The sequence below is a fragment of the Lissotriton helveticus genome, chromosome 5_1 (genome assembly GCF_964261635.1).
Source record: "Lissotriton helveticus chromosome 5_1, aLisHel1.1, whole genome shotgun sequence".
Classification (NCBI taxonomy): Eukaryota; Metazoa; Chordata; class Amphibia; order Caudata; family Salamandridae; genus Lissotriton; species Lissotriton helveticus.
Genome location: NC_136065.1, coordinates 50,270,799 through 50,284,029, shown reverse-complemented (window position 1 = coordinate 50,284,029; position 13,231 = coordinate 50,270,799). Strand labels below are relative to the sequence as shown.

The 13,231-nt window shown below is 42.7% G+C and overlaps 1 protein-coding gene and 1 long non-coding RNA gene across 8 annotated transcripts in view; one reads left to right on the top strand and one right to left on the bottom strand.

Moving 5' to 3' along the window:
- The window catches only part of LOC144754122 (butyrophilin subfamily 3 member A3-like), a 600,119-nt gene that overhangs the window by 460,311 nt on the left and 126,577 nt on the right, over window positions 1-13,231 (top strand). The gene's annotated exons all lie outside the window — the stretch shown is intronic.
- LOC144754124 (uncharacterized) overlaps window positions 7,633-13,231 on the bottom strand; it is a 246,374-nt gene continuing 240,775 nt past the window's right edge. Inside the window, exon 4 of the long non-coding RNA XR_013594667.1 lies at window positions 7,633-7,871. This is a non-coding gene — a long non-coding RNA (uncharacterized LOC144754124). The remainder of the gene's footprint in view (window positions 7,872-13,231) is intronic.

The following is a 13,231-nucleotide window of genomic DNA, read 5'->3' as shown; positions in this document are numbered from 1 at the left end:
TTACAAAAAGAACTACCAAAGACTCACGTGATACATACACTGAGTCATCAACGTGATGGCGTTCACGTTGCAGGGAATTCATTGGCTGATGAGGCCGCGAAGGCAGCTGTGCAAACGGCTTCCGTAGCTGCCGTCACCCGGTCAAAAACAAAAATAGACAGCGAAATATTACAAGCTGTCAGCGCTTCAGAAAAGGATTCGATAGAACCACTCCCTAAAGGCTTTCCAGTAAAATACTCATACATAACTGATACAAACAATGTTCCTTTTGCTCGAATCCCTGGAGTGGGGGATAGGGCAATTCCAAACATGGAACATAGGTTAGGACTGATAATAGCGGCACACGAAGGGCTTGCTTCTACCCATGCTGGCGTCTCAGCCACTGTATCATTATTAAAACAGAGATACTGGTGGCCACAAATGAGAAGACAAACAAGGAACTATGTTCTAGCATGTGAAATATGTCAAAAAATGAAAGTATCAACTGTGAGACGTCCAGCACAGACGCCCCTTCTAATCTCGGATAAACCATTAGCCTGTGTTTATCTAGACCACTGCGGTCCCTTACAAAGGGATGGTAACTATAAATATATCTTGGTCGCAGTGGACTCATGCACGAGATTCATATGGATGTGGCCCCAGCGAACGGCTGACGCCAGAACTATTATAAAAGATTTGCGAGTCTTTATCGGCACATACGCAATTGGCATTCTGCATTCGGACAATGGTCCTGCTTTTAGCTCTCGGGCTTATAAGGAGGCCATGGTCAGCATGGGCGTGCAATTGCGGTACTCTTGTCCATTTCACCCTGAGGGGAACGGAATTGTTGAAAGAAAAAACCGTGACATAAAGCAATCTATAACGGCAAAGGTATTAGGTTCGGGAGCTGGGTGGGTCAAACATCTAATAAGTGTCCAACGTAGTCTTAATAACTTGCCAAGAAATTCTCTGAAGGGATTCAGTCCGTACGAATTATTATTCGGAACTAGGATGTTGATCTCTGACCTTGATAGTCAGACTTCAGTGGTAACAGAAAAAAGCTTTGATGTCAAAGACCGTTTGGCTATTTTGCAGGACTTAAACAAAACAAGAAAAGACCTGAGCAACATACAGTTGAAAGAACAGCCAACGACCACTGAAGAATCACCACCTGTCCCAGCAAGACCTGTCTGGATTCCAAAAGTCGGGGATCTAGTCAGGGAGAAGATCGCGGTAAAGAAGGAATTTGGGCCTTCTTACAGAAAAGCAGTTCCTGTATTGTCTGTCAACGGGACAAGATCAGTTGTACTACCGCCACTTGCTGGAAAAAAGGAGAACCGAGTTGTATCTATCGACCTGGTAAAACCACAACATGTGGCCGATAACCAACAGTAGGCCAAGTGGACTCCCAATAAGTAGCAGAACACCAAGGTTTGCTACCAGTACAGAGGTCCTATCAAAGAGGCTCATCACATTCGAAACGCCTACGGAAGAACAACAAGGACTATGCAACAATGCAATAGAACTTAGACCTCTGAAAACCCAAATAAAGACATTTAGCAGAGACACACCAATCTATACAGAAGTACCAAGTGAAAATGCGAGAAACAAAAATCCTGAACCAATTGGAACAATTGACAGAACTGCATCCGGTTACTTCATCAACTTCGATGATTCCTCTGACGGCTTCAGCGAACAAAAGACACAGCCATCATCAAAATCCTTTAAAGACAAAGCTAAGGAACTTTTGAAACAACTGAAAGAAACATATCTAGTTTCTCCATGGATTGAATTTTGGGTGGGTTTTGGTGCATTTATCCTCATACTTTGGCTCATCATGGTATTTACCTTGGGACGCTTCATTGAGGGAAAATATGCTAAAATGGACACAGCAAGTCAGAACATCAACTTGGTCCTCAAACCACACACATCTTCACACGTCGAGAAAAGAGAACTTTCTTCAGAACTTTCTTCAGCCAACTTCACAGCAATTCCAATACCTGGTGGGGTAGCCTGGGACAACACTGACTATGAAATTTATGGTCCGGTCGAGATCCTGAAATATCCACACCAAATCAAGATCTCCTTGAGTGACTTTGCAAAACCAAACTCATTTGCTGATGATTGGGACTTTGAAAGTATAAACAATATGATGTCTGACTTAGTAATATCTGCTAAATTTACAAAACATGATTATTTGCAGGGTTCTACAAATTATGACAGCATGTACTGCTATAACCATTATGGTAACCATTTCTTGCATAAATCTGCACAACCTAGAAATGTTTTAAATTTTAATCAATGGGAACATTGTGCTACACCTCCAAAAGGGAGCTCTAGAACCGTGTATGGCAAATATTCATATTTTTCAGGTTTTAACATAACTAATGCTGAAACATTTTATTACAAATTGTCAAACAAGACAGGGATGAAAACCATGATAACCAACACAAAATTGATATATTCAGATTCTTTCTTTGAAAAAATGAATACTTTTGGATTTGATTATTGGGACAAACATGTTGATTTGAAAAGTGTTTGGGGTACAAAAGAATGGCAAGTACAGGGTATAGAAGCTTTGTTTAGAGCCTGCATGATCCCAGAACAAATGATATTTTTAAATGACACCGTTCAACAAACCACCTGTCTTGGCTTAGCCAAAATCAAAGATTTAAATAACCTGTCTATTCCAAAGCCAACAATGTTTAGCAATAACTCTGAAACAGATGAAGAAATAGACATAAACCATATACTTAACCAAAACAGAACACATCCTGATTGGAAACAATGGTTGATCTGGCCCACAGATACAAATAACTGTCAAGATAGATTCCTGAATAAAACACAGGGTTTCAAAATGAACAGGCCAGACCCTAGATATCCCCAAAGACATCACCCAGGGATAATAACAACCTACAGTGTGGGCAAATTATGCCTTCAATGGCTACAAACTTCCACACTGCCTGAAATTAAGCAACACCTAACTTTACTTACTGATGGTGCTGACTTGCGTGATTTCATAATGGGACCACGCAAACAGCGTCAAAAGCGTTTCATAGCAGCCTCTGTATATGCAGCATACAATGAGGCCTGGAAGGTTACTCAAATTGAGACAGCAGAAAGAATACGGGAAATTGACCGTATTAATTTGGAAAAATCACTTTCTGTAGTGGACAATGGGTTAATGACTCTGTCCTCCAGAATTTTTTCATTGGACAGCATTGTGTCTTCAGCAATCGATATATTATCGCAAGACTTACTGTTATTACAACATGGTCAGTCACAATTGCGTTCTATTGTACAGCTTGGCTGGACGTTACAAAATCTGCGTTCAGGCTATGTGCCTTGGCGTTTAATCAACACAACGTCACTATTCCAAATCTTTAACCTTACTGATAGACAAATCGGTATGGCTCAGAAGGGTGCTGATTATACAATCTTGAGCATTGAAAAACTAGAAAGATTACCGTTGACAATGTCAGAACGACCTGTCAGTGAATGGATAATCCACGGAATCATAAATATTCCAATCTCAACCTTCAGGTTTCAATACTGCCAAAAATATATACAGGCTGGCATGTACGAGAAATTGGGAAAGGGGTACCTTAAAACAACATGGAACCTGCCCTATTCACATGCATGTGTCAGTAACAAAGGACAGAAAGTGTTTCTTAGTGGCAACAATTGTGCTATGTCACTAAGCGGCACGCTTCTGTGTAACGGTATTAGTTTGCACGGAGCCTGTGAAGGGAATTCATACAACCTTTCATGTCACCAGCAAGGCGCACCTGCAACTGAAATAGAACCATTCTTTCAAAGACTCTATAATGGGAGTTACATTCTTATTGTAGACCGCAGATGCTGTAGTCTTATGCCCGGGACTCCTTATCTCGTCACTACGACGGCGAAGGTCAAGTGCTGTGGACGTTCTTTGTTTCCCAGCTCCTTTCCAGACAGAGAGGCAAGGGCATGGCCCGGTTTGAAAATTACTTCTATTCGAATAGACACTTTAAGCAGAATGAAAACAGTGCTTCTTCAGACGCCTACAAGGCTCACGTCATCTAAAGAAACGTATGATCTACAAGTCGCAAGGACGACTGCAGAGATACATACATTATTATCAACTAATTCCCCCGTACATTTCGCGGAAATCCTGAGCGAAATCTTAAATATTTCTGATACCACTGGGGTCTCAAAGGTATTTAAGACAGTATTTTCGATGGCATTAACACCATTCAAAGCCATACTGGGTATTTTTCCAGACTTCGTCCATTCGATTTTTGGCGGACTTCCCCTGATCCTAGGACTAATTGCAGGAATCCTATTCCTAGTCCTTATTTTTCGTTATGGCAACCCATGTCACAGATCAAACTCTCGCGACAATGGAAGATACGATCCTAGCCATTGGATACCGGGACCGGATATCAAAAATCCTGGGACTATCCCGGCTTAGAGACCTAAACATGACTTGGTTTCTATCATTTCGACCAATGTGGCAAAGGTGTGTTTTACCTGTACTAAGGTGTCTGCTATGCGGAGAAGAATGCGTGTTAGACACCTGTCTGACGCTACAATCGGATGCGCCGGTGGATGCAGATACACTGTTGGTTCCTACCAAGGTTCACGCACTGTGCTGCCCTCAAAGGCTGCCAATTCTGATGACGGCATTCCTGGAATCTTCACCACTGCGATTGAAGAGTAGTGAAGTTCAAGATGAAAGCAGCATCGAACAGGTACGACCTTCTGTCAGCAATGCAAATCAGAATGTCAATGGAGACAATCATGCGCATGAATGCATGGTTACCCCTATTTCCGACTTAGAGGAACTTTCCCATGAAGCTGTTGACAGTTTTTTCGAAAGCCTGAATGATATGATGTTCTCTCCGGAACAGAAATAGAGACTTTTGAGTAAACTCGCACACGGCGTTCCCTGAATTCGGCCTTCAACTTTAAAAATAAAGTCACATGAACAATTACAATCCAGTTCACGGACAGCAACTTTTTTCAGCAAGCCCCTAAAATATTTTTCTATATATTTTTTCCCGGGACACTGATTTTCTGCTTAAAGTAAGAGACTATTCCTAGAGAACTAAGATTTCTATTTTAGATACTTTATAGACTTTATAGACTTTAGCTGCCCGCTGGTATGTTCGCAATAGATTTTATGTGATGAAATGGTTTCGACTTTTTTTCTGTATAGCCATATTAAGAGCCATTTCATGTGTATTTCTCATATACCAACAAGCAATAATGCTTAACAATGCGTGTTTACTTTTGCATTTAATTCATAGCTTAAGTGCATACAATATATATGACTGCAATTTTTCAGTATATTTGAAAATTTCGAAATGCATTTATGTATTTTGGGGTGGTAAGGTATACACTATACTCTATAGTATGTTGTACTATGTTATACTATGCATAGATTAGTAGATATGACCATAGTTAGCGTGGAGTGGGTGTCGTGTATTTCTATAGGTTCTGATTCGATCCCCCTATTCCTGACCCTATTCTGGTTAAACTTACTAGCTAGTTAACTAACAGTCAGCCCATGAGGCAAGAAAACCCCCATGATGCAGATACCGTTATCTGACGCAGTCACACTACGGCACAGGAACGTGTTATCTGATTAGGTCATAACGCTTGAGATCTAATTAGACAAGCGACATTCCTCCAGCCCCTGATAAGGCATACGACGTTCTCATAACAAATCAAACCTATGACAACCTGTAATCCGTGCGGCCATTGTTTTGATTTCACAGAGAACTTTAGTAAAGAATGTGCTAACGAGCAAGTCGTATGACATCTTTATTGACGTACCTATGTCCATCCTTACGTCAATCTCGGCACCTTTAAGGTATAAATATTGCCGACCTTGCCCTATGCAAACACACGCGTGGTGACAAGACGGAGCAGCCATACTTGCCGAAGCCGAGAGCAGAAGCAGACCCCGCAGGCAGCAGCCCCGCCTTCCTGACGCGCTGAGAGACGCGCTGCTATCTCAAGCCGAGAGACCCAGCACCGGCGCTTCTGGGCAGCCCTCGCAGGCAGCCTGGAATATCGAGAGCAGAGAAAGAGATACCATTCCTCATTCATCCTAAATTCCAGGTACAGAACTGAATAACCCCTCCTAGAGAATTCTTTAGTTATTCACTTGGCAAAAACAAACTTAAACTAAACTGTAACTTTCTATTCCCGCCCACGCATTAGACTTAGGTCAGGTACACGGGGTAGGCGTATTTAGAAACACCAGTTGAGTACGTTTAGTCAAATGTATATGTGTATGTAAATATATTTTAATCATTTTAAACATCATATGGCTCAGAAACCATATCAATGTTTTTACAGTATTATTTTATACTATTGCTTCTAATGTATGCACTTTACTTAACTATAAGTATTGCAATAATATCGATCCATTTCTCTTGTACGAGAAAAGAGACTGATCAATAAATAACATCTTTTATTGAACACGCCCGTCTCTTCCTTTTCTCTACATTCTGATGAGACTAAGAATGCACGTACTGACTGAGTAAAATAATTGCCTTGTGCTCACACGACTCTCGAGATTGACTCTTGATTAGGGGAGAGCAAAGTTGTCATGTTCTATGGTTGTCAGAAACTAAATCCCTTCTTGTCTAATCAGGGGAGTTAATCCTTCCTTGAACATTCGAGAAAGTTTCTAGCGAACTCTGAGCTTAGCTGGCAAACCCAAAAATTAAGTCTAGTATCGACAGTAGTAGACCTAGTTAACGTCTGGCCTAGGCCTTTACTGCTGTAGGCACTATTCCAATGCGCAGAGCCTATTGGGAAAATAGGAGCTACACTACAATGGCCCCTGGCTATGTCCAATCATTAAAAATGTGAACTGTTGGTACGTACGTTCTTACCCAAATATCTGTAGAGAAAAAGGACATTATTCAGGGTTTTAAAGCACACAATACTTTTTGGTCATTGTTGATGTACTTATATTTGAAGGAATACATGGATTTTTTAAGGTACATTTCAGAGCACACTCAATCAACTTTCCAGGCTCCACCCTGAATTATGCAGCACACCATAGCCCTACAGACAGTAGATTTTTAGCCTTGAGAAAGCCTCAGGCCTGTGTGCCTAAAAGGGCAAAACATGTTGACTTCTTTTCCCATGAGGCTCCAAAATATTTTTGTTAGAACTATGAATGTCAAATGTGCAAATAAACAACTGAAAAAATATAAAAGTCACTAAAATTCACAGAAACAAATTTCTTATTAACTTCAAAGCACAATATGGACATTGTCAAAAGTGTCTACAACTATAGTACCGACTACCTGATATCTTTTTTTTATAATGTACTGTTTTTTGTTTGCTGTTCATGCCATATATAGAGAAGCAGGGAGTGACCCCACTATCCAAGAGACAGGGTATCACAGGTAATAATCAAAGCAAGCTCTCTTGGATCAGATTAAAGAAATATTTTTCTCGAATTTCACTCAACAATATTCCTACTGCCAAATATAAAGACACTTCAGTACCTCACATTGATCACAAACATTGACCCAGAAAACAATTGTAAAAACACAAATATAGAACCTATAACTGTTATTACAAAAACAATGTCTTTTTTTAATTATCAATAGTTCATCATAGAATACAATTCTCCTTGTTAAAATATATGAGAGACAAATGACATGTGAAACATTAAAAACATCATAGGGTAGTTATCCCAACAAGAATCAATAGAATGTCTAGAGGTCCACTGTTCAGTAATTAGGTAGGACCACGAAAGTTCCTTGGATATAACTCTCAACACACAAAGCGTTTCGGTGTTAACAAAACAGTTTATACGACCACCTTCATCAGGACCCGGTTAATAAGTAGTCACTCCTATTGTTGACACAGTTTTATTGCACCTATTTAAAAACACAAAAATTTAAAAATTATAACTATATATTGTTACATCAATCATAGTTATATCTGATCAAAAAACAACTTTCAACCTATGCAGACTCTCTTTACAATGTGTGGTCTCTAAGCAAAAAGAACAAGCATTTGTCAAAGTGTTCTCACAATTGTTTATTTTCGGTGTGTGAGAGCTTCCCTTTGGAAAGTGGGAATGGTGTTGGAACTCTGGCAAACCCGGGGTTGTGTACATGAAAGGATTTCCCCAAGAGCAAATATATTTTTCTGGTGGAGAAAAAAGGCAACAAATTCTTCATTATGAAAAAGAAGACCAGTTGTTGGGTAAATACTTTTTAATGTAACTAGTGCCTTCATTTACCTTTATTCTTTTCTTCCTCTTGTGACAGGTAATATCTAAACCCAATGTTAGTTGAGCTCAGAAAATTATCTTATCTGCTTGTAGGAAGAGCTAAAGGAAGAATCATAGACCTTGATTGTCCAAAATACAAGAGGTAGCAGAAGTGACATATTGCCCTTTGACTTCAGTGACTTCAGTGACATCATAGGAATTGTCATCATATGACCTTTGGCCACAGTCATCCCAGAAAATGACTTCACGTGACCTTTGGCCGCTTGCTATCACAGAAATTGACATACATATTAAGAACTGCATAATAAGAGCCATATTAGTAGTTAGTAAGGCACAATGCATTTTTCAAGACTCCTACATTTTAACTAGGGTATCAACATGATATTCCAGAGACTCAGTAATCACATGCCCAGATACAGCCGCTCTATGCCTGAAACAGGTATTTACAGTTACAGCCTAAAATACCTAGACACAGCCATATTATGTCCAACCTTTTATTGCTCACTGGTTCTTGCCAGTATTTAATTGTAATTCAGGTGCTACTCCTTCATCGAATGTTCAGTACAACCTAAGCTCCAGCCTTCATTGCTCAAGTCCAACATCCAGAGCCTGGTACATCAACCCCATCCTTTCAGAAGTGGGGAAGCAAACAGTCCACATGTAACAAATAGAGTACTGGAGACCATCACGGCCTGATTCACAAAGGTAAAGTTAGACCAAAATTTTAACTTTATCACTTTTCGGTATTCACAAAGGTAAGTTACTACTAGTAACTTAACTAAAAGTAAACTTACTAGTAGTAACTTTTCAACTAGTAACTAGTACTAAAGTTACTAGTAGCAAAGTTAGACCTATGGTCTTAGTTAGACTTTTGGTCAAACGTTATCTTTGTGAATCAAGCCTTAGACCCAGGTCTAAACTTAGACTTCAGGAGTAAATTTAAACTTGAGGTGTATGTAGGAGAGTAGGGTCTGCTTCCTATGGGTACCCCCACTTTTTGCTGTGATTCTCTGGTTTTTCGACTTTAGTGTGGCTGTGGCCCTGCTAATCAGGCCCAGAGCATGGCTGTTCTCTCTCTAAATTGATACCATGTACTTTAGGTACATACCTGATTATTTACTGGGTCACCCTTGTGAGCTCCTGTATAGTGTACCATAGGTACCCAGGGCATAGGTGCACCCTAGGCCTACCAGGGGCTGCAGCATGTATTGTGCCACCCCTGGTTAGCCTACCAAACTGACACTACAGGTCTGTACTTACAGCCTGGGTAAGGTGGTGTAATCACCCCTTACTTAGATATAGTATACCTATATCTATATATACATATAGACACATATTAACCTATAAGTCATTCTTATGGCAGGCCTTGACAATCCTGGAGGCAGAGTGCTTGGTTTTGTGTGAGAGGGTGCCCTAGCATGAGTTGAGCCCCTCTGCAGCTTTCAGAACCATCTCCTTATAGCTGTTCTATGATATAGCCATACCATATACTCTTCAGTGCATTATAACCCTTGCGGTTAATGCTAACTTTGGTTTGGCTTTATCAAAACATGTCGTATAAGGTGTCAAACACTTTGAAATTCTACCCCCCTGCCAGTTCTGGCGGCGGGGATAGCATTTCACCCTTCTAGAGGGAGAAGCCATGTAGTTACTGGTTTACCCGGTTAAAGTTAAACAGAGCCTCAGCATCACAAAATGGATGCTGCTGCCAAAGACAAAAAAGTCTGCCCTCCTGCACGAAACTCCGGCAGGGGAGACCTGGACAATAGGTTTCCTGTCCAGAGAGGTGTTAGCACCTCCCCAGACAGGCTTTAGTGTATTGGGGCAGGGTGGGTTGCATTCAGTGAATGCTTTTCAGACACTGCCTGGGGCACACAAGGTGCTCCATACATTTCCCAGTTCAAACCGGTTGCTAGGGCACTTAGCCCCAGCTCTGGCATGAAACTGGACAAAGGGGAAGGGGTGTAACCACCCCCTCCCCAGGTCCACCCATAGGAGGGACCTTAGAGTTAGTCCTACCCCTAAACCTGCTATAAGTATAGAACACCAGTCCCCAGGACTCTAGATTACCCTGGATGAAACTCTGCAACATATATCCTGGACCTTCGACATTCAATATCGACTGGAAGACAGAACACATCTCCCTTGTGGTCAAGGAGTGACCACCCTGTTCAAACAGGCACCAACTGCATCTTTGCCGGTCTGCATTTTCGAGGCTCCTGCTGGATCCCAAAGAATCAGGTCATGGACTTCCAGACATCTCTCACGCGTGCTCCCAGCAAAGCTGAGACCTGAGGTGGACACGAGAGGCGTGGGACCGGAACTCCAGGAAAACCAGCATATTGCAACCTGCGCCTACTTCCCGAGGTATCCCGAAGTTGTGCATTGGGGTGCTTGAAGCCCCCGCCTGAGCTACTTTTGCACTGAAGCTCAGAGGCCCACACTCCACGAGTGTCCCGTGGACCCGCTGTGTGCATTTTAGCTTGACGCGTCTTCGCAGTTCCTAGTCCGTTGGCTAGTGAGATAACCAGGAAGACCAATCTTGAAACTACTTTGCTTTCTTGGTTGCTCCAGGCTTTCTCCAGCTTCCCTGCAAAGGAGAAGCGCCCCAGACCTTGCTGGTCTGCACCAAAGCCAATCTCGACCTCTTGCGTGGATTGCGTTTCCCAAGGCTTGTTGGGTCCAATCCGGATACCAACACCGCAGTCAACTAGATCCTTTGTGGTACATCTCGAATACAGCTTCTGGTCATCGTCGACACCTCCTGGTCCTCAGGGCTGAAGAGACAAACTTCACCTTTTCACCTGAAATCACCCGACATCTGGTGGCATCTTCCTATCGCCGCCCTGGTCACTGGCTAGTTATGTTATGTTATGTTAGGGGGAGTCTTGTAGGGTGCTCAGCTACTGGGGCAGAGTGTCCCGGCGCTGTCAGACCTGTCGGGCCACAAAGACCAGAAATCGCAGAAAGCTACTGACCAAACAACCAAGTTTTGAGCTCCTTCCTGAAGGAGAGCAGGTTATCTAACTTCCTCAGACAGAGACAGAGGCAGTTTGTTCCACCATTGGGGTGCCAGAAGTTTGAAAGAGTGTCCCCCAATGCGCGCTCGTCTGATTGCCGGGACAGTAGCCAACGCTAAGGAGGCGGAACGTAGGGATCTGGAAGGATGGTAGAAGTAAATTATTTTCCTTAAATAGAAAGCACCAGTGCCATGAAGAGCTTTAAATGCCATGGTAAGAGTATTAAAAAGGATGCGATTACGCACCCATGGTGTCTGTGTCATTCCTTAAGCAGTATGTGTGCCTAGAGCCCACAACACCACAATGCGGACTGACCCCCGAGGCAGGCGTGCCTATATCACTCTCTCATTGTGTCACGTGATCATGCGAAAACCAGTGCGCACGGCCAGTTTTCACCGGTCCCTTGAGCCTAAGACAGCTTGGTGGGTTCAGCCGGAGATGTAGTTATCGGTGTTCCACTTCCAGAGGCCCAGACCCCATCCAGAACCATCTCAAGAACCCTCTCCAATCTGCATATGATTCTTGAACCTCCGCGCGTCCCTGCAATGCTCAGGCGCCTGGAAGACACATATTTGAAAAGAAGAGCTTCTTCCGACTGAGGGCTCGATCCTCCTCGGACCTATGAATCGATGTATTTTTCCGTTGTGATGTGTACATGTACCCTATATTGAGGAGTTCAAAGTTCATCAGAGCCATTTCCTCACCCAGCTAGAGAGAAAATAAGCATTGATCTCTTGCCTTTATGGGGCCATGTGTTTAACCCCTTGGCTGCGGGGCTCATTCCCTTGCCGCTCTGGGCGGAGGGGGACGGCGCACACCGCCCCAGTGCTCATGACGAGCTCAGCTCGTCATGAGCCACGGTTCTCGTGTGCTCATGACGAGCTGAGATCATCATGACCACGCCCGTTCCTTAGAACGGCCAGCACAGCAGGTGAAATAGCCCCGCGTGTGAGCGTTTTAACAGTCATGACGAGCTCAGCTCGTCATGAGCCACGGTTCTCGTGTGCTCATGACGAGCTGAGCTCATCATGAGCGTGGGAGGGGTTAAACACATGGCCCCCTAAAGGTGAGAAAGTGCTTCACAACAGCCGTGAAGCAGGGAACCCAGTCTGATCGCAAGCCAAAGGGCGGAAACCAAAAACCCTCATTTGCAATGGCAGGCCCACCATTTAGCATAAACGGTGACGCCGGCCAATGGAAATGAGGGGGCGAGGCTTAAAGCCCTCTTCTGAAAATCCTCTCCTACAAAATCTCTCGTGGAGGCGGCGCAGGGCTCTGCCCTGCAACACACGCCAGACCTAAAAATAAAAAAAGTGTATTTTTCTAGGGAATTGCAAATTACCACCAACTTGAAGTTGGTGGTTATTTGCGATTCCTTAAAGTTATATCACAATTTGCGATAGCTACTAGAATGGCATTTAGGGAATCGCAAATTGCGATCCTCTAAATGCATGCGCACATAGGGAATTGCAAATTTTGCGATTCCTGATTTTGCAAGTGGGTTTTTTCTTCCCTACATTGCACACTACGATATTGAGATCGTAAATAATGAAATAGTGCAAATTTCACCATTTGCAATTGCAATTGTGCTTGATATATATTACCCAAAAATATTAAAGATAAACTGATGCGAGCAAACACCGAAGTGAAGAAACCAAGGCACTCTATCCAGAGCATTCGTCCCTTCCCCCCATTAAAGGGCATCACTGATGCGGAAATTGTACCTCGTGCGTGAATTCAATTGAAGGCGACAAATTTGAATATAGAGGAAGAATTACCACACATGAAGAGTTAACCAACTGCAACACGTCTAATGTAATCTATTACGTTTGTGGTAGTTCATGGTCTGGGAGGAAATTAATTGCAGAGACGTTATTTTGATTCCAGCCTCTTCAGTCCGTAACAGAATCACTCCCCTTTAGGAGATACAAATGTTAAAAACGTAGCATGAATGGGCTTGTTGAGCATCTCCGCCCACACG